This window comes from Zosterops lateralis (assembly GCF_965231275.1).
Source record: "Zosterops lateralis genome assembly, chromosome: 16".
In the NCBI taxonomy this organism is placed as follows: domain Eukaryota; kingdom Metazoa; phylum Chordata; class Aves; order Passeriformes; family Zosteropidae; genus Zosterops; species Zosterops lateralis.
The window spans coordinates 1479528-1498773 of NC_139776.1; positions in this window are offsets into that span (position 1 = coordinate 1479528).

Consider the following 19246-nt stretch of genomic DNA (forward strand, 5'->3'; position numbering starts at 1 on the left):
TTGGGGACACCCCGTGTGACACTCTGGGGACACCCCGTGTGACACTCTGGGGACACTCCGTGTGGCTCTTTGGGGACACTCCTTGTGGCACTTTGGGGACACCCCGTGTGGCTCTTTGGGGACACTCCGTGTGACACTCTGGGGACACTCCGTGTGGCACTCTGGGGACACTCCGTGTGGCTCTTTGGGGACACTCAGTGTGGCACTTTGGGGACACTCCGTGTGGCACTCTGGGGACACCCCGTGTGGCACTTTAGGGACACTCAGTGTGGCACTCTGGGGACACTCCGTGTGGCTCTTTGGGGACACCCCGTGTGGCTCTTTGGGGACACCCCGTGTGGCACTTTGGGGACACTCAGTGTGGCTCTTTGGGGACACCCCGTGTGGCACTCTGGGGACACCCCTTGTGGCACTTTGGGGACACTCCGTGGGGCACTCTGGGGACACTCCGTGTGGCACTTTGGGGACACTCCTTGTGGCACTCTGGGGACACTCCGTGTGGCACTTTGGGGACACTCCGTGTGGCACTTTGGGCACTGCTGGACCCGGCTCAGCTGAGCCTGGGGCTGTAAAACCCCCCGGGTGTCACAGCAGGGTCACCCCAACCCCTCCCACCCCCACGGAAACCGCATCAGCAAAAAAAAAAAAAAAAAAAAAAAAAAGTGAAAATCATTGAATGTGTGGAGGTGTGGGCTGAAAAATCTTTGTGATTTTTGATTTAATGTAGGACAAAACACACACACACATCCCAGGTCTATCCCTGAAAAATGAAATGCTTTGCTGGAAAACACTGGGGAGAGATTTGTTTGATGATTTTGTTGATTAGGAGGGTGAGGGTTCAGGAGGATCAGGTTCACCCTCACTCAGCAAACCCTGGGGCAGGGCCCGTGCCTCAGTTTCCCCTCTGTGCACCGGGGGTTCCCCCAGCAGAGCCGCTGCTGTGCTCAAACACCCACCCGAGTGATGGGGCTGGGTGGAAAACCCAAAATCTCACTGGCAGGCAGGAGGAGGGAGGAAGCGATGGCACCTCAGGCAGCCCCACAACTGCCACAGGACATTGCACAACACCACGGGCTCCCTTCACCTGGTTCTGTGTGGCTTTTATCTAAAATTCTCTGTGCCAACAATTCTTCACTGCCACTTTTACCCTGCAAAAACCTCCCCGGGGGCTGTACAACACTAAAATCTGTGCTTGTGCACAATCCATGCCAAATACTAGTCAGGATTATCTTTATTTTGGTGGTGCCTGAGGAGGGGGGACATGGGTGGGACAGGCACAAAATATCTTAATGTCGTAGATCAAGGTAAACAGCGCATCCTGATCTAATTATTCCTGTGTCCCCTTGGGGGCTGCCTTTGTTTTCATAGCAGCTCCCGAGGGGGTTTTATTTAGCTAAGGATAACACAAATCTTGCAGAGCAGAAGGTGTCACCCTCCTCCTGGAACAACTACTGAACATGGAGGGCAGGGGACACATTTTGGTTTCCAGGCCACTTTTTTTCTGCAAGGAAAAAAAAATGGTTTTAACCCCCCCATAACTCTTGATTCACTTTAATTGGGATTTTACATCAGGAAAAACTCTATTTACTGATATAGAATGGAGCAGATTAACAGGTATTTGGAATCGCTGACCATTTTTTATCTGCTGTTTACTCCCCCCCACCACCACATCACCCAAAGAGCTCCTCTATATTTATTTGTTTAACCAACACTTTGAAACGCTCTTTGTTCCCAAAGTGTGTCCCGAGGAAACGAGACTGTTAAACAAGATTGATACCCATCGACCATTCACATTGATGAATCCTCTCCTCTTACGCTCAGTATGATTTCCAGTTATTACACAGAAAAAAGCTCCCAAGCCACAGTGATGAATTTATTAAACCATATTGGTTTATACATCCAGCTGAGAGACTGACAGCCCTGTACAGTAGATCCATACTGAAAACAGGCAACTCCTGCCGAGCGTTTGTACTCAATTTAAAGGAATATATTATATGAAATCGATGGAAGTTTTGGTATTGATTTCACAGGGCTGGGATTTCGCTCAGCACGGCTCTAAAACGCGGATAAAATAGAATGGATGCGTGAGTTTAAAATAAAAATCAAAAAGTTGCTGCGTTAAGGGTTGGAAAGGCAGCAAAAGTGGGAGAAAGAGCAGAAAGAAAGTGAAAAATATGGGGAGGAAGAATGTGACCAAGGGAAAGCTGTCCTGGTTGTGTTTTTGTGGAAAGGTGGTTATAAATAATCTGATTACATCATATGCAAAAGGCATTTTCCCTGCCTTCAGCACGATCATATGGATTAGCCTGATTACAGCTCCTGGATTTGAAAAATAGCAGGCTTCCTTTCGGGGCTTGACATTTTATTTATTTTTTTAAGAAAAACCCAGAGGAACAATCCTCTACCACCAACAGAGCTGCGGCACCGTCCCTGATAGGCGAATTGCCAGGAGCAGGGAGTGATAACAGCAGATTTTTTTGGTTCTGCAGCACCTGGAACTCCTGGCCACCACAGCAGCTGGCTCTGCCCAGTTGGAAATTCCTGTCCCTCAGAATATCGCTGCAGAATGGTTCTATCCATGGAAAAATCTGTTTGCTGAAGATGTATATATTGTATATATTTCCCTATACAGTTACTAACTCCCATCAAGGTAAAAGACATTGTCTTAAATCTTGGGTTGTCTCCTCTGACCAGCTTGGTTTGTTGCTGAGGAGAACATACAAATGTAAAACTTAAGGTTGATTTTTTTTTTTTTTTTTTTGTTTTTTTGTTTTTTTTTTTTTTTGTTTTGGTGGTGGTGTGTTTTTTTTTTTTGGTTTTTTTTGGTTTTTTTTTTTTTTGTTTTTTTTTGTTTTTTTTTTTTGGTGGTTTTTTTTTTGGTGATTTTTTTTATGTATTCAGAATCCAAAATGTCACTAAAAACATCTTTTCCTACATCTTTGTAGCTTAGAGAGGCAAAAAAGGAAAATGTCTATTCCTGCCTTGCTCCTGAGTGCAGCTCAGAGCCAGACAAACCTCCCAGGGCTGGAAAAACACGGTGAGAGTTCCCTGTTGGGACACGCCGAGGGAGCTGCCAGGTTGCTGACGTGGGGTTGACCACTTTGCTCTGCAGGAAATGCAAATCTTGGCATTAACATTCACTGCTGGGCCAGTTCATCAAGGCTCAGTGCAGACACCCAGACAGGCAAATTGAGCAGCACTTCATGGGGGTGTTAAACTGGACGGTGGCAAGGGCAGTGACTCCTCCAGACTGGACTCAACCCCAGGAAAATCCTCTTTAAACACCTTTTTATACCATTAAAACTATGATAATGGAGGGATTTTTTTTCCCTCCTGTACAGCACAATAAAAGTTATGTTTTCCCTCAGTTCATCTTCCTTTTTAGAAGCTGCTGAGCACCTCGGTCAAAGCTGATCACAGGGGAGAAGCTCTGAAGTTCAGGAATGAGTTTGTGACAATCATCACCCGGAGAGAGAAGAAAGATCTGAATTAATGTGGCCATTGGAAGCAAAAATTGGGGCTCAAACCTTACCCAAAAGCAAAGGAGAGAGGACACCAAAGTGGGACTGAGCAGGGAAAACTCTGAGGAGTGAGAGAAGGATGGAGAAAAGATGGAGAAAGGATGGAGAACAATCCTTTAGCAACATCAGCCACGACTCTACCTGCTTGAACAACTCCCTGCTTGACTGGTGGTGCAGATAATTCAGATAATGCAGATAATTCAGCTAATGCAAATAATGCAGATAATGCAGATAATGCAGCCACAACAGTGCTGGAGCAGCTTCCATGTGGGAATTTTAACGCAAACATGACTGAGCTATCACCTGAGCCATGTTCCTGGTTTTTATATGTATTTTCAGGCCAATATAATTATGGGGTGTCCTTCATTACTAAGCTTTAGGCCAAAGTTAAAAATGTTCTTTCCAAGCTCAGCTCTCCCACTCGAGGGAAGGGAATAACACAGGAATTGTGACTTTTGGGAAGATCCACCAAGGAGCTCCCAGCCAGATGGGATGGGAGGGATGTGGGTTAGGCAGGTAAACAAACAAATCCCTGTTTTTTTGTTAAAATGTCCAAGTGTTTCACCTGCACAGGAATAAACTTCATCAGCTCTGATTTCCCACAGCAAGAAAAGTGTCCAATATCTCGTGTTAGATGTCAGATGCTCTCTGAGGATGAGAGGTCTTTCCCCAGGAATATCCGTATTTTTCAGAATGGATTACCTGGGTGTTAAGTGAATAACATTCCCCTGCTCTGCAATATTTGTTCAATTACAGACTCTTTTCTCTGAATAAAGCTGAGATCAAGGGTGGGTGTAACTCGGCTTTGTCTGTGTCTTCTTTGAATTTCGTGGCCCAGTGATAGTTCAGGGATAGCAACAGGAATCCTGTGAGATCCTCTCCTCCCAGACAAGGTACACAAACCCTTTCTTTTAGCACTTTGCTGTAACTTTGGGACATGTCTCATTATTATCCCTTTTTAGTTGCTGTGAGGGTTCCAGCAGGGCTGCCACAGCCTCTGGTGAATTCCCTGTGTGGTATTAGAAAATAGATAAAATAAATAAATTCAAATAAATAAATAAAAATAAATAAATAAATAAATAAATAAATAAATAAATAAATTTAAATGTATGTATGTATGAATGAATTAATAAATCCCAATTTGGAATTGGATTACGAGGCAGATTTATTTTTTTTTTTCAGGGAATACCAAACAGTATCTGAATGTGGCAGTGAAATACAGAATCAGATGGAAATGAAAATACAATTTAATGGACAGCAATTGAGGACACCTTCCCCTGTGTCCTTGTCTCAGATAACCACGATGGAACTGCAGGCAAAATCCAAAATTTTGCTGCCCCAAAATCCATTTCTTTTTCCAAAAGCAGCCGGTGGAAGGCACATGGAACACGTTTCTGTCCTGCCAAGGGGCTGAGTTTGGTTCCAGGTCTGTGTTCCTGGGACGTGCAGAGAAAATCATCTGTGTGGGGATGACTTGAAACAGCAACTGGAGAGAGAAGAGAGAGAATTATCAATTTCCTTGCTCGTGTCAGAGGAGCACCGAGATCGAAACTGAATTATTTTCAGATGTCAAAATACCACTTAGCAGGGGGCTTTTACTTAGTAAAATTAGCTTTCATTTTCTGCTTTTATGACTATGATTAATAACATTTTTCTTAATGTGGTAGACCTAATTCCATTTCTTCTGCTGCTACAGCAGTTTTTCCAATTACTTTTATCAGTTACATCCCAGTCCTAAATTTGGCTACTTTCCCTGTGGGTGAATTTGGTTCATGCCACACTTTGACAAGGACTGGCAAACGATTGTTGGTGGGGATTCAGAGCAGGTTTGGGAGGTGCCATCTGCTCTTTGATAACTCAGCTTTTAGTTAAAAATAAATATATTATCACCAACTAAAAAATCCCCGAGTCCCTTGTCTCCAACTGTTATGGTTGGAAGTCAATAGGGAAAAAAAACCCAAACCAAAACATTAACACTTAAAACTATTAATAGAAATCAATACAAATTTATACAAATAAGAGCTGATAAAGGATATAAATGTATGAGGGTTTTTTTATGAAGTGTTAGCTTGGAATGATGACTTGAATATCTAAAATGATCAAATTTAGTGCTCTATCCTTCATGCCAGGAGGGAGGGGGAAATGCAGGGGATAGAACAGAATTATCACTATTCAACATCTGCTGATATAATAATAATAATAATAATAATAATAATAATAAAACAACTATGCAATAACTTAATTGCAATAAATTAATAATTTTTATTTTATAATCACATTATTGTAAATTAATAATTTACATAATTTACTCTGAGTGTGGTCCTCTTCTCAAACTTCGTGGTTCTGGTACCAAGAGTAAAGTGTGGAAGAGGCTCATCCCTTCCTTCTCCCCATCCCAACTTCCCTACAGGTCATTTCTTGTCCCAGACCCAAAGCTGGTGCCGTGTTCTGCCTCCCAAAATCCTCCCATGAAAATGTGATTTCAGTGTGTTATCTCCAGGCTTGGTGACATTTCCAATACCATTCCTTTACAAGAACTGAGGGATTTTTGTCTGGATTTTCAGAGATGCTGAAGTGCCACAGCAGAAGGAGCTCACTGAAGTTAAGATTACATGTTTAATATTTGATATCTCTGCTTAGACTGGACACAGCTGAGTGTAGCAGCTCATCTGAGAGCCTTGGGGAGCTCTTGGGGTGACAGGAGAGGGGGGATTGGTGCCACTCTTGGATGCCAGCCTGGCTGCTCCAGCTGTGCCCAACTTGGTCACTCCAGATGTGTTCACCTGGTCACTCCAGCTGTGCCAGCCTGGCTGTTCCAGCTGTGCCAGCCTGGTCACTCCAGCTGTGCCAGCCTGGTTATTCCAGCTGTGCTCACCTGGTCTCCCCAGCTGTGCCAGCCTGGCTCATCCAGCTGTGCTCACCTGGTCTCCCCAGCTGTGCCAACCTGGCTGTTCCAGCTGTGCCAACCTGGCTGTTCCAGCTGTGCCAGCCTGCTCACTCCAGCTGTGCCCAACTTGGTCACTCCAGCTGTGCCAGCCTGCTCACTCCAGCTGTGCCCAACTTGGTCACTCCAGCTGTGCCAACCTGGCTGTTCCAGCTGTGCCAGCCTGGCTGCTCCAGCTGTGCTCACCTGGTCACTCCAGCTGTGCCAGCCTGGTTATTCCAGCTGTGCCAACCTGGTCACTCCAGCTGTGCCCAACTTGGTCACTCCAGCTGTGCTCACCTGCTCACTCCAGCTGTGCTCACCTGGCTGCTCCAGGGATGAGGAATTCAGGAGGAAGAAAACACCCAGCCCGAGCTGAATCAATTGTGTTTGTCTCATTCAGAACAAATTGCATTTTAAGGCCCCTCATAAGGATAATTTTGGCAGGGGTTTGGCTGCAGGGAGAGCTGGGGCAGGGTTTGGATAAACCCATTGCAAACCTCCCACTTTTCAGCTAGTTGTGTCTTGTAACTTGGTTATCCCTGGATCAACAGCTTAAATTTTAATGTAGTTATGTTAGCTGAGGTCCAGTCTACTGCACAGACTTTAACTAGATTAAGAGGCAGATCAGCTATAATTGGAGTCCCTGATTGAATTAGATTGGGATTACAAATATAATTGGATACCACCCTATTTGAGACACTTCAAAGGAAATACATCTTCGGAGCATGAGAGCTGAAAAATCAACAAACCTTTGGAAATCCTTGAGTTCTGTTTTCTGTGTGGACACAGCCAGGCCCGTGGAGCTCCAGAAAGATCATTTTTTAACAGACAGTTAAAAATCTGATTCCTGACCTTCAAGTCGAAGATAACCTTGGCACTTTTTAATCTCGCCCGTGGTGGTGGCACAGACAGATGAGGCTAAAATGAGCTTTAAAACCGAGTAACAAATTTAAATATGGACTGATGGGCTTTGGGTTTTATTGTGGGGTATGAGCAGGAGGCAGAATTTGAGCCAAGAGCTCCTTTTGCAGACATTTCCATTTGAAAGGGGTGAACAATGCTCCTGGTGCTGTCCCAGTGCTTGACACCTTGGCAGCATGTAAAGGACAAAAGCCTGAAAAACCTTTTTTTTTTTGATATCTTTTCCTGTTTGTGGCTTTTAGTCTTTCACTCCTGTGAGTCTCCAGCCAGTGATTAAATAGGTCACACCATGAACGGGATTATCACAATAACAGCGAGCTCATAACACGAGTGGGAAAAACAAAAATTCGACTGACCAGCCGTGAGACCAAAGGAAATTACAATTTCACCATCCAAGAACCCAATCCTGGTTCAACATGAGCCTCCATGAAAATCCAACACCTCTGGGGATGCTCCAGCCTGGTCCAGGCACCAAAGTTCAACTCACATCTTCAATCTCCTCATCCAGGCTTCCCCAAAATCTCAATTTTATATGGAATAAATTATTATTATTATTATTATTATTATTATTATTATTATTATTATTACTGTTATTATTGTTGTTATCGTTATTATTGTTATTATTATTATTTTATATGGAATAAATTATTATTATTACTGTTATTATTATTATTATTATTATTATTATTATTATTATTATTATTTCCAAAGGAAACACCCAGCCTGTGATGCTGTTTGGTTTTTGTTGTTTTTTTTTTTTGATTTTCCCTTTCTTCACCTCCTCCTCTGGACTGCACAGAATTTTGTCACTCACAAAAAGAGTTCTGCTCAGCCCTGAAGGCTCAAAGTGCCTTCCACACATGAAATATGGTTTAAAATATAAAATTATGGCCTCAGCAAAACACAATCCTCTGAGCTCTCCCTCACAACACTCAGTCCTGACTCTCTCCACCAAAATTCAAGAGCAGCTTCACTGAAATAACAGTTAATAAATTGTTTCCCCACACTCTTTCACTGATTAATTAACAATATCTCTGTTTAAAAGTCTGCCAGGACAAACTGGATTCGGATTTTTTTTTTTTTTTTTTTTTGACATCCTACAGTTGGGAATTTTTAATTTTTACCTTTTTTTAGGCAAAAATACAATTGCATTAAAGTAATTTTGTGGGCCAAAATGAGACCTGTAACCATGACAAAAAAAAAAAAAAAAAGAAAAAAGAAAAGGAGAGAAGTTTTATTTGTATGTCTTTTGTACACACAAGATTTATTAAGTTTATTAAGCTCCCAATTAAGTTTCAATGTAAATTAGCCTGGCCTGGGTGTCTGTTTAATTGCAGGTGCAAATCAAGCTGGGGACACATCTCATTTCTGCCCCTTCAGATTTGGAAGAAGATCCCAAAATCTGGATGGGGATTTTACAGATGGAAAAAAAAAATAATTAAAAAAAAATAAAATCTGAGCTTTCACCTTATATATATATTTTAATTAAAATAAATGGTCCCTTATACATTTTAATTCAAATGGATTTTCCATAAGGAGCTACTCTGGGTGCACAAATTCACTCAATTTTGCACCTCAAGAGAGTAAATGGTGCCCAAATATTGATACATGTTGAAATTATTGATCCAGCCCAGGGTGTATCTCCCCCGTATCTGTGATTTTCCAATTTTGGGGCCGGTGTTGTGTGACATCTTTACCATGAACAATCTTTATCTTAATTGAGGGGCTCAGGTTACCCCACCACATCCTGGTGTCATTGGGGACATCAGGAATTTCTGGCTCCAAAGAACAATTCTTTTCGAACTTTTCTTTTTCATCTCTGAATGGAGAATTTCCCATTAACTGGGAAATTTTCAGGAGGAGTAGAGTGGGGTGGGGAGCACCAAAAGGATTTGCAGTCACCTTGAGTGTGTTACAGGGTGACCAAAGGGAAGGGGAAAAAAAAAATAAATCTCAATTTCCTTTATTTACTGAGCTCACTCCATTGCTGGTCATGTACGGCTTGGCAGCCACAGATTGATTTTTCTGGAGTTTTCTTTTTTTTAAAATTACAAAAGAAAACAAAATTACTGATCAGGAAGGAAAACTTCTTTGTTCTGTGTTGTAAAAGAACCTGAGGAGTTTCGTGTGTGGGGAAGAAATAGAAATGCATTAAAAGATGAAAAAAAAAAAAAAAAAAAGGAAGGAAGAAGATGGTGATGATGCCACAGAAATCAATACAGAGAATGAGGGGAAATAGAACATCTTGTGTGTTCTTCAGAAAATCATTTTCCATGCACTGAATACATTTGGAGACTTGTTCCCTACAAACCTTTCCTGGGCTGTTTTTGGAGTCTGAAGCCACAAGTTTTAAAACGGATGAGAAATATTTTTTTTTTTTTTTTAGGGCAAAGGGAGAAAAACAAAATATTGGGAAGAGCAGATGAGGCAATATCAAGAAATGCAGGAATATTTATCCTCCTACAGTGGAATAAAGTTATTTCCTGGGGCTGGAGGAGCCCATCGAGGTGTGGGGTATCACCTGCAGGGACCTGGGGTGGAATATCCTGAATTTTGGGTGAAATCCAGACTGAGGAGCAAAATTTTGACTGAAATACACGCTGAGGAGTCTATATTTTGGCTGAAATCATGGCTGAAGAGCCCAAATTTGGGGTAAAATTGAGGCTAAGGGGCCCAAATTTGGCTGAAATCGAGGCTGAGGAGCCCAAATTTTGGGTAAATTTAGGCTAAGGGGCCTGAATTTGGGTAAAATCCCAGCTGAGGAGCCCAAATTTTGTCTGAGAAGCCCAAATTTTGGGTAAAACTAAGGCTGAGGAGCCTGAATTTTGGCTGAAATCGAGGCTGAAGAGACCAAATTTTGGGTAAAATTGAGGCTGAGGAGCCCGAATTTGGGTGAAATCCAGGCTGAGGTGTCCAAATTTTGGCTGAGAAGCCCAAATTTTGGGTAAAATTGAGGCTGAGGAGCCCAAATTTGGCTGAAATCAAGACTGAGAAGTCTGAATTTGGCTGAAATGGAGGCTGAGAAGCCTCAATTTGGGTGCTAATGCCTGTTGCAGAAATAGAATCCCCCCTGCAATGCCCAGGGAGCTGTGCTGGCTGTAAAATAACACAGTGGGAAAAAACCCAAAAACAAAAACCCAAAAAAAAAAAAAGAAAAAAAACCCAACCAACCAACCAAACAAAACCCCAACAACAAAAAAGCCCCCCCAAAAAACACACAAAAAAAACCAAAAAGCAAAAAAACCAAACAAACAAAAAAAAACACAAACAAAAACCCCCAAACCCAAAACCACAAAAAACCCCCCACTAAAAACCAAAAAAAAAACAACAACCCCAAAACCCCCCACTAAAACAAAAAAAAAACCCCAAAGCCTTCAAAACCCTAAAAACACCCCCCAAAAAACCAAAAAAACCACCAAAAAAGCAGCTGCAGGTTCAGCTGAATTATTTCCTCAACCCACAAAAGGTGCATTTGTGTCCCTGCAGGGAGAAGGAGAATCTGGAACCCCAAAACTGCCCCCCCAAAGGATCAACCCTCTGAGCCAACAGCAGCAGCAGCAGAAATTCTGGTTTGTGCAGGAGAATTTCTGCTTTTGAGTCTTTTTTTTTGCCACCAGGGCAACTTCACCTCTAGGAAAGGGGAAATTAGTTCTGCAATTATGTCATTATCAGCCACCCTGAAGCTCAATTAATGCAATTCTGGAATTCTTCCGGAGGAGGCGGGGGGGAGGCTGCTGGGTGTGGGGTGTAAATATGAACCCCGAGGATTTTCCCCTCCAGTTTTGTCTGTTCTGCTGTTGACAGGGTGGTGCTTAAAGCAAACTGAGCTCAGGAATTCTGCTGGAATGGCCCAGGGCACAAACCAGGAATTCTGCTGGAATAACCCAGGACACAAACCAGGAATTCTGCTGGAATAACCCAGGGCACAATCCAGGCATGAGGAATTCTGCTGGAACAGGCCTGAGCACAAACCAGTAACCAAAAGTTCTGCTGGAACAGCCCAGGGCACAAACCAGGAATTTTGCTGGAATAGCACAGGACACCAGGCACCAGGAATTCTGCTGGAATAGCCCTGGGCACAAACCAGGAATTCTGCTGGAATAGCCCTGGGCACAAACCAGGCACAGGGAATTCTGCTGGAATAGCCCTGGGCACAAACCAGGAATTCTGCTGGAATAGCCTGGGACACAAACCTGGCACTGGGAATTCTGCTGGAATAGCCCAGAGCACAAACCAGGCACCAGGAATTCTGCTGGAATAGCCCTGGGCACAAACCAGGAATTCTGCTGGAACAGCCCAGGGCACAAACCAGGCACCAGGAATAGCCCAGGGAACAATCCAGGCACCAGGAATTCTGCTGGAATAGCTGAAATTCAGAGTGTAGATCAGGCTTGCAGAAATGCCATTGGCAACAGCAGCTGAACAAAGATGGTGCTATCATCCAGTGCGTGCATGAAACTCCTAAAATCCTTTTCTGGGTGGCCATGAGTCCCACAGCCCAATAAATAAATCACTTCCCTGAGAAAGCATTTCCTCTGAAGCTGCTGTCCAATATAATAAAATATCTCCCGAATGTCACGTCCCCTTTTTACGTGTCTCTCTGCAAATTCCAAATGATTTCACTTCCTGCTGGAGTCAGGCTGTTGTTTCATGTTTAAAAAGCTCTTGCCTGATGTTCAGAAGTGCTGAGCACCCTCAAGCAGAGTCAGTGGATCTGTAAGAGCTCAGGATTTCTCTGAGATGAAGGTGATGATGATGCTCAGGCAGCTCAAAGCTGCCAATTATTGGAGCCCAGTGGATGGAGCAGTGACAGAGGATGGTCACAGCTCAGGAAAACACTTTGTAAAGGGAGGTACTACCTGCTCTGAAGACACATTTAAAAAATTAAATCCAAATCTGGGTCCACAATTGAAGAATTAAACCCAAACCTGGATCCAAGTCCCAGCTGCTCCTCTCCATCCGACCACTCACCTCTGCATCTCCAAGTGATGCTTCATCTCCTCACTGATAATTACAGCAAAGCCGGCACAGGACTGGGAGCTGTGTGTTCCTGCTCCTGGGTCTTGCTGTGGTGATGTGGGTGGGCTGGAGGCTGAATTCTTAAATCAAAGATGCTCAGGGAGAGGCTGGAACCAGCCCGTGGTGATGGGGCTGTTCTGGGTGTTCTGAACTCGCCCCGTGCAAAGTAAAATATTTTGCTTATAAGGAATTTTCATAAACATGTCTTGGGGATGTGTATGAGAGGTGGGCCCTGGGATGTGCATTAGGAGTGAGCTAAACAAGCTGCTGTAAACACAGGCCTGGCTCTGGAGGACGGGGATAAATGGCCTTGGCTCTGCAGCTCCATCTGTGAGAGACACCCCAAAACAGGAGATCCAACCCCTGCCTGAAATGTCTTTAAACACCCCAAACCAGGAGATCCTGGCTCCTTCTAACCCCTGCCTGAAATGTCTTTAAACACCCCAAACCAGGAGATCCTGGATTGTCCCAACCCCCATCTGAAATGTCTTTAAACACCCCAAACCAGGAGATCCTGGCTCATTCCAACCCCCATCTGAAATGTCTTTAAACACCCCAAACCAGGAGATCCAACCCCTTCTGAAATGTCTTTAAATGCCCCAAACCAGGAGATCCTGGCTCATTCCAGCCCCATCTGAAATGTCTTTAAACACCCCAAACCTGGAGATCCTGGCTCGTCCCAACCCCCATCTGAAATGTCTTTAAACACCCCAAACCAGGAGATCCTGGCTCCTTCCAGGATTCATTTCTTGTCTGAAATGTCTTTAAACTCCAACCCCATCTAACTCACCTTCAGCTAAAATACAAAAGATCAGCTCATGCTCAAGGGGTGTCTCTGTGCTGAGAATATCTGAAATTTCTCAAGCTTGGGAAGGAAAAATGACAGAGAATGAGGAGATTTTGTTGGTTTTGCTGGTGAACACTCCCTCAAAGTGTCCTGCCAGGTTTTGGAGGGAACAGTCAGGCAGGGAAAAGGATTTCAAAAGAGTCTGAGCATTCCAGGTGCCCAATTCCCACTGGAATTCAGGATCAGAGTCCCTCTACTTTCATCATTCAATCACCAACCTTGATTCCCATTAAAGCCCAACCTCAGCTGGAAAAATCAGATGTTCAGCATTTAAACTCTGCCAGTTGCCTAAATATAGATGCGAGTGCCTAATTTGAGGCTTCCACTAAACCTGTGTTTAAAACTGCCACCACATCTGACCCGCACAAAGGCACAAATCCCACCCTGAATAATCAAACCAGTAATTGAATTCGAATGCTTTCATCCAGATAAAGGGCAGCAATTGAATTAAAATCTGCGAGGATTTTTGGAGCCAGGGTGGACAGTGTAAGTTATAATCTAGTTTATGGTAAAAAAACCTACTAATTATATGTCCATGGTATTCATCAGACTCAAATGCTTCCTGTGTGAGGTTAAAAAAACACAAAATATGGTAAAGATTAATTTAATTATACATTTTATAGACCAAACTGTGTTTTTAATATTTCGTAACTAACAATAACTTTAAAGGGCAGCTGTAAATATAGAGTATTTTTGGGACCTTAAAAGATTAAAATAAATAACATATGGAGCAGAGGAGTAACGTGTGAGGCCTGGATTCCAGTTTTGCTGACATCACTTTTAGAAGCACAATACCTTCCTGACAAGTGTGTCACCAGCAGAACACCCAGCTCAACATAAAATCTGAAATATTGACCAGAAAAGGATATTTTATTTTATATATATTTTTAATTTTTTTTTTTTTTTTTTTTTTTTTTTTTTTTTTTTTTTTTTTTTTTTTTTTTTTTTTTTTTTTACTGGGGGATGTTGGAAGGCATTTAAGCTCAATTGACAAAAAGTCAGGCTGGGGAGGTTGAGCAGGGCCTGGCTGAGCTGCGTGAACAGCCCTGCCAGGATTTCTGCATTTCCCAGCTGTCAGCACTATCCATTGAGAGGCCACTGAATAAATCACAATTCCCACTCATTTATCTCGTTTTCTTGCTCCTGCTCTCACCTCTGTGCTGGTGTTTTTGGAGCAAGGTGGGATCTGTGTGCCTGGGCAGGGGGTGGGTGTTGGGGAGTCCTCTCTGCACCCCTGGGGCTGCTCAGGAGGGGGAAATGCAGAGTCAGAGCTCAGATAAACATCCCTTTGCTCCTCTTCATCCCTAGATGGGAATTAATATCCCTTCCCTCTGTCCCTCCTCATCCTCAGCTGGGAATTCATGTCTCTTCCCTCTGCTCATCTTCATCTTCAGCTGGGATTTCATGTCCCTCCTCATCCTCAGCTGGGAATTTGTGTCCCTACCCTCTGTTTCTGTCTCTCCTCATCCTCAGCTGGGAATTCATGTCCTTTCCCTCTGCTCCTCTTCATTTTCAGCTGGGAATTGATGTCCCCTCTCTCTGCTCTTCCTCATCCTCAGCCGGGAATTGATGACCCTTCTCTCTGTTTCTGCTCCTCTTCATCCTCAGCTGGAAATCAGTCCTTTCCCTCTGCTCCTCCTCATCCTCAGCTGGGAATTCATGTCCCTTCCCTCTGTCCTGCCTCATCCTCAGCTGGGAATTAATATCCTTTCCCTCTGTCCCTCCTCATCCTCAACTGGGAATTCTTGTCCCTCCTCATCCTCAGCTGGGAATTCATGTCCCTTCCCTCTGCTCCTCTTCATTTTCAGCTGGGAATTGATGTCCCCTCTCTCTGCTCTTCCTCATCCTCACCTGGGAATTCATATCCCTTCCCTCTGCTCCTCTTCATCCTCATCCTCAGCTGGGAATTAACAACCCTTCCCTCTGTTCATCTTCATCCTCAGCTGGGAATTTGTGTCCCTTCCTTCTGTTTCTGTCCCTCCTCATCCTCAGTGTGAATTCCTGTCCCTGCCCCATCACAGGCAGCTCCTGGTGCCACCTGCCAAACCCATCAGGGCCAGCCCTGCTGACCAAACCCCAGGGGTTTGCTTTCTCCACGCAGTCATTAATTGTGATGATGATTTTTTTTTTTTTTTAAATAGAGGCTCTGCCTGGGGATAGGTGTGAAATTTTCCTGTGAGAAAGGAGGCTGAGGACAGCAGCAGCAGCTGTGGAAACCATTGCTGCCCCAAAAACCTCACCAGGGAATGAGCAGAGGCAATTTCCCTGGGACAGCAAACAAAGAATATCTGTGTGAAGATGTCTACGTGTGCTCACTCCTGTCCAAACCCTTTTTTCCCCCCTTTTTTTTTTCCCTTCCCTGTTTATTTTGTGGCCTCTGTCTGATTAAGGCCCCTTTTTGTGTTCTGCTGGGCCTCGTAGGCTGCACCAGTAACAACTTGGTGCTATTTAGTTTTATTTGCTCTTAAAATGAACAAGGCATTCTTAGGATGTGTTATGTGATCCTCCTGTTTTGTTACTTCCCCTGGATAATAAACAGTCTGGAAATTAATGATTTATAGAGAGTTAGTGTTTGGCTGACAGAAACTAGGACAAGTGGCTTGACTCATATCCCCTGTGCCTGTAACTCCAAATATTTCAGATGATTGTGAATAAATTTGCATTTATTCTGACTCCTGCCCTCTGTTAGCACACAGAAGTCAGAGGAGCATTTAGCAGGGATGTTGTGGCCTCTGATGAGGGAACCTGGTGCTGGCCCTGCCTGTATTTTCTTTGCAATGAAACACACACACAGCTGAGTTATATTAGGGGGACAATTCTGCTAAACTCCAACTGGGCCTTGTTTGATGTCCAAATGAGCTTCAGGAATTCGGGAGGCAGAGAATCAACTCCCTGCTGGAGAGGGATTCTCCCATGGGAACAGCATCAGCTGCAGATTCCTGTTATCAGGAATCTGGGTGTCCTGGGCTTGGACACTTTGTGGCTTCCCAAAATCTAAGATTTCCTCCAAGTTCCTCATCCCCAGCTGGGAATTCATGTCTCTTCCCTCTGCTCATCCTCATCCCCAGCTGGGAATTGATGTCCCTTCCCTCTGTTCCCTTCCCTGCACCAAAATCCCTCCTGTGCTGGTTCACCTCGTTCTCAAACCTGTCACCCAGTCCAGGGAACTGATCCAGCTTAAAAACACACCCAAAAAAATCCAGGGATGGAGAGTGGGAAAGGTGAGATGGGGCAGGAATGCTCTGAGCCCACCAAGGTCACAACTCAGAGATTTTGGGTTTCTTGAGTCGTTGTCAGGATGGGGGTTTTGCTGCCTGGCACATCATTGCTTGATTCTGCAATTAAACATAATTGCAGAATAATTGTTTATTAACTAAGTTTATAACAGTTAATTATCTAAACTTAGTTTATTAACTAAGACAGCATTTGCACTAAAATTAGTTTATTACTTAAATTAATTAATAATTTAATTAATTAAAATTAAAATTAAATTCCCTGCACACATCCTCAGCTGCCTTGGGCTTGGTTTAGCACTGGCTGGACTGCACAAACTGCCCCCACCTATAAGGAATATTTAAAAGAAAGACGCTCCAACACATCATTATTGAATAAAACTGAGCAATTTTTCAGTGATCAACACAAATCAGTGATATCAACTGATATATATATATATTTATATATATTCATATAAATAGCAATACAAAATCTGGAGATCACAGTTAAAAATCAAATTTCAGATTGCTGTGAATGGCTCCTGCTCCAGCTGAAATTTGCCCCAACTCTGTAGACTGAAAAAAAAAAAAAAGGCAAAAAAAAAAAAAAAAAAAAAAAAAAAAAAAAAAAAAGGCAAAAAAAAAAAAAGCAAAAAAAAAGCGCCCTTTTTTAAGCTGTGCATCTGCACAAATGGCATTAAAAACCCCAAAGATAAATAACAGCAAAGAGTTTCTCCCCTGAACTCAGCGCACTTTGATGCTCCAAGGGCAGGTCCTGGTGGGGGATGTGACACCCTTTAGACAATGGGCTTTTGTTCAGCAGCTCAGGAGAGGCTCCAGCACCTTTACCATACAATGGGGCAGCCTGGGGGGTGTGCAAACACCCTGCCAGGGGTTTGTGGGGTTGGAGCTGCACAGGGACATCCCAGAGTGGGCATTGTCACCATCCCCAGCTCAGACTCTGGGTCAGTGTCCTTCAAATCCTTCCAGCATGGAGCAGTGGCTGTGGGGACAGGAGGGACACAGGGGGGGTTCCAAGGTGATATTCCCTTTAGGAGTGTCAGAACTGCCCATGGACAGGAGCCCTGGAACCTCAGGGCTGGTTCCTGCAGAGGAGCTGGTTTGTGGGGTTGGAGCAGCACAGGGACATCCCAGAGTGGGCATTGCCACCATCCCCAGCTCAGATTCTGGGTCAGTGTCCTCTAAATCCTTCCAGCATGGAGCAGTGGCTGTGGGGACAGGAGGGACAGGGCAGGGGGGATTTCAAAGGTGACATCCCTTTAGGAGTGTCAGAACTGCCCATGGCCAGGAGCCCTGGGAGCTCAGGAACCTCAGGGCTGGTTCCTGCAGAGGAGCTGCCTCAGGAAGGGACATCTCACCTCGTGGGGTGACATCTCAGCCCCAAACCATACCAGGGGCCACGAGAGCACACCCTGACAGCGACATGCCAGTGATGCTGCTTTACACCACAATGACACAAAACTCTGAACTTCAGAAGGCTGAAAATGACTCCTTTATTTCTGGGCTGTGTCTCCCTTTTATCCCATTTCACACAGACCAATTGGATTGGTGACACAAAGACAAACCTCTTCACTCCCATTGGGCAGAGCAGAGGGACAGCAAGGAGAAGTCCCTCCTGGGGAAAGGAATGAATAACAAAATTTCAGCTACAAAAAACATTTTTCCTGTTCACAGAAAATTCTTTGGGAAAAGAATTTCAGAAAAACCAAAACACCTCAGGCACAAAGCAGGGCTACAGGCCAGGACACGTGTGCTGCTGGATCCTGCCCCGTGGATGAATTTTAAATGAATTGTTAACACGTTTTATGAATCTGGTAAAGGGGTTGCCGGGGTGGGGACGGGGCACACGCCTGGTGCTCTGAGGTGGAGTAAATAAATCACGGCTTCCACGAGATAAAACTTTATTGAGCAGCAATAAATGACAGAAATGCTTCTCACGGTGTTTAAAGGCACGTAAAAGTAAAAGAAAGTAGTGAGGGCTGATTGTCCCCAGCCCCTGTACCTGGAGCTGCTGCTGCTGATGGGGGACAGGGTGTCCTGCCAGGGGACAGGGGCTGTGACACCCTGCTAGGGGACAGGGGCTGTGACACCCTGCCAGGGGACAGGGACAGTGACACCCTGCCAGGGGACAGGGACTGTGACACCCTGCCAGGGAGGACAGGGGCTGTGACACCCTGCCAGGGGACAGGGGCTGTGACACCCTGCCAGGGGACAGGGGCTGTGACACCCTGCTAGGGGGGACAGGGACTGTGACACCCTGCCAGGGAGGACAGGGGCTGTGACACCCTGCCAGGGGACAGGGGCTGTGACACCCTGCCAGGGGACAGGGGCTGTGACACCTGTCCTGTCACCCCCTGGGACTCCCTGTCACCCACATGTGCTGCTCACACTCTCTACAACGTCCTGGTGCCTTTCCTCAGACCGAATCCTCTCCTCAGTCTCTTTCCCCACAATGAATTTCTGTGTTCTGTTGTCCCCCCAGGGCAGCTTTGGAGCAGAGGAGACATTGGGAGTGTCACCCTCCTGCCCAGGTTCACACTCTGAGGTTGTTCTCTGGAATATAATAATAATAATAATAATAATAATAATAATAATAATAATAATAATATTGTACATATACTATATACACTATATAATATAACATTATATAATATATTATATAAATTATATAAGATATAGTTTATTATTATTATTTTTATATTGTACTTATACTATATACTATATACACTATACTATATACACTATATATCATATATACTATAACATTATATAATATAGA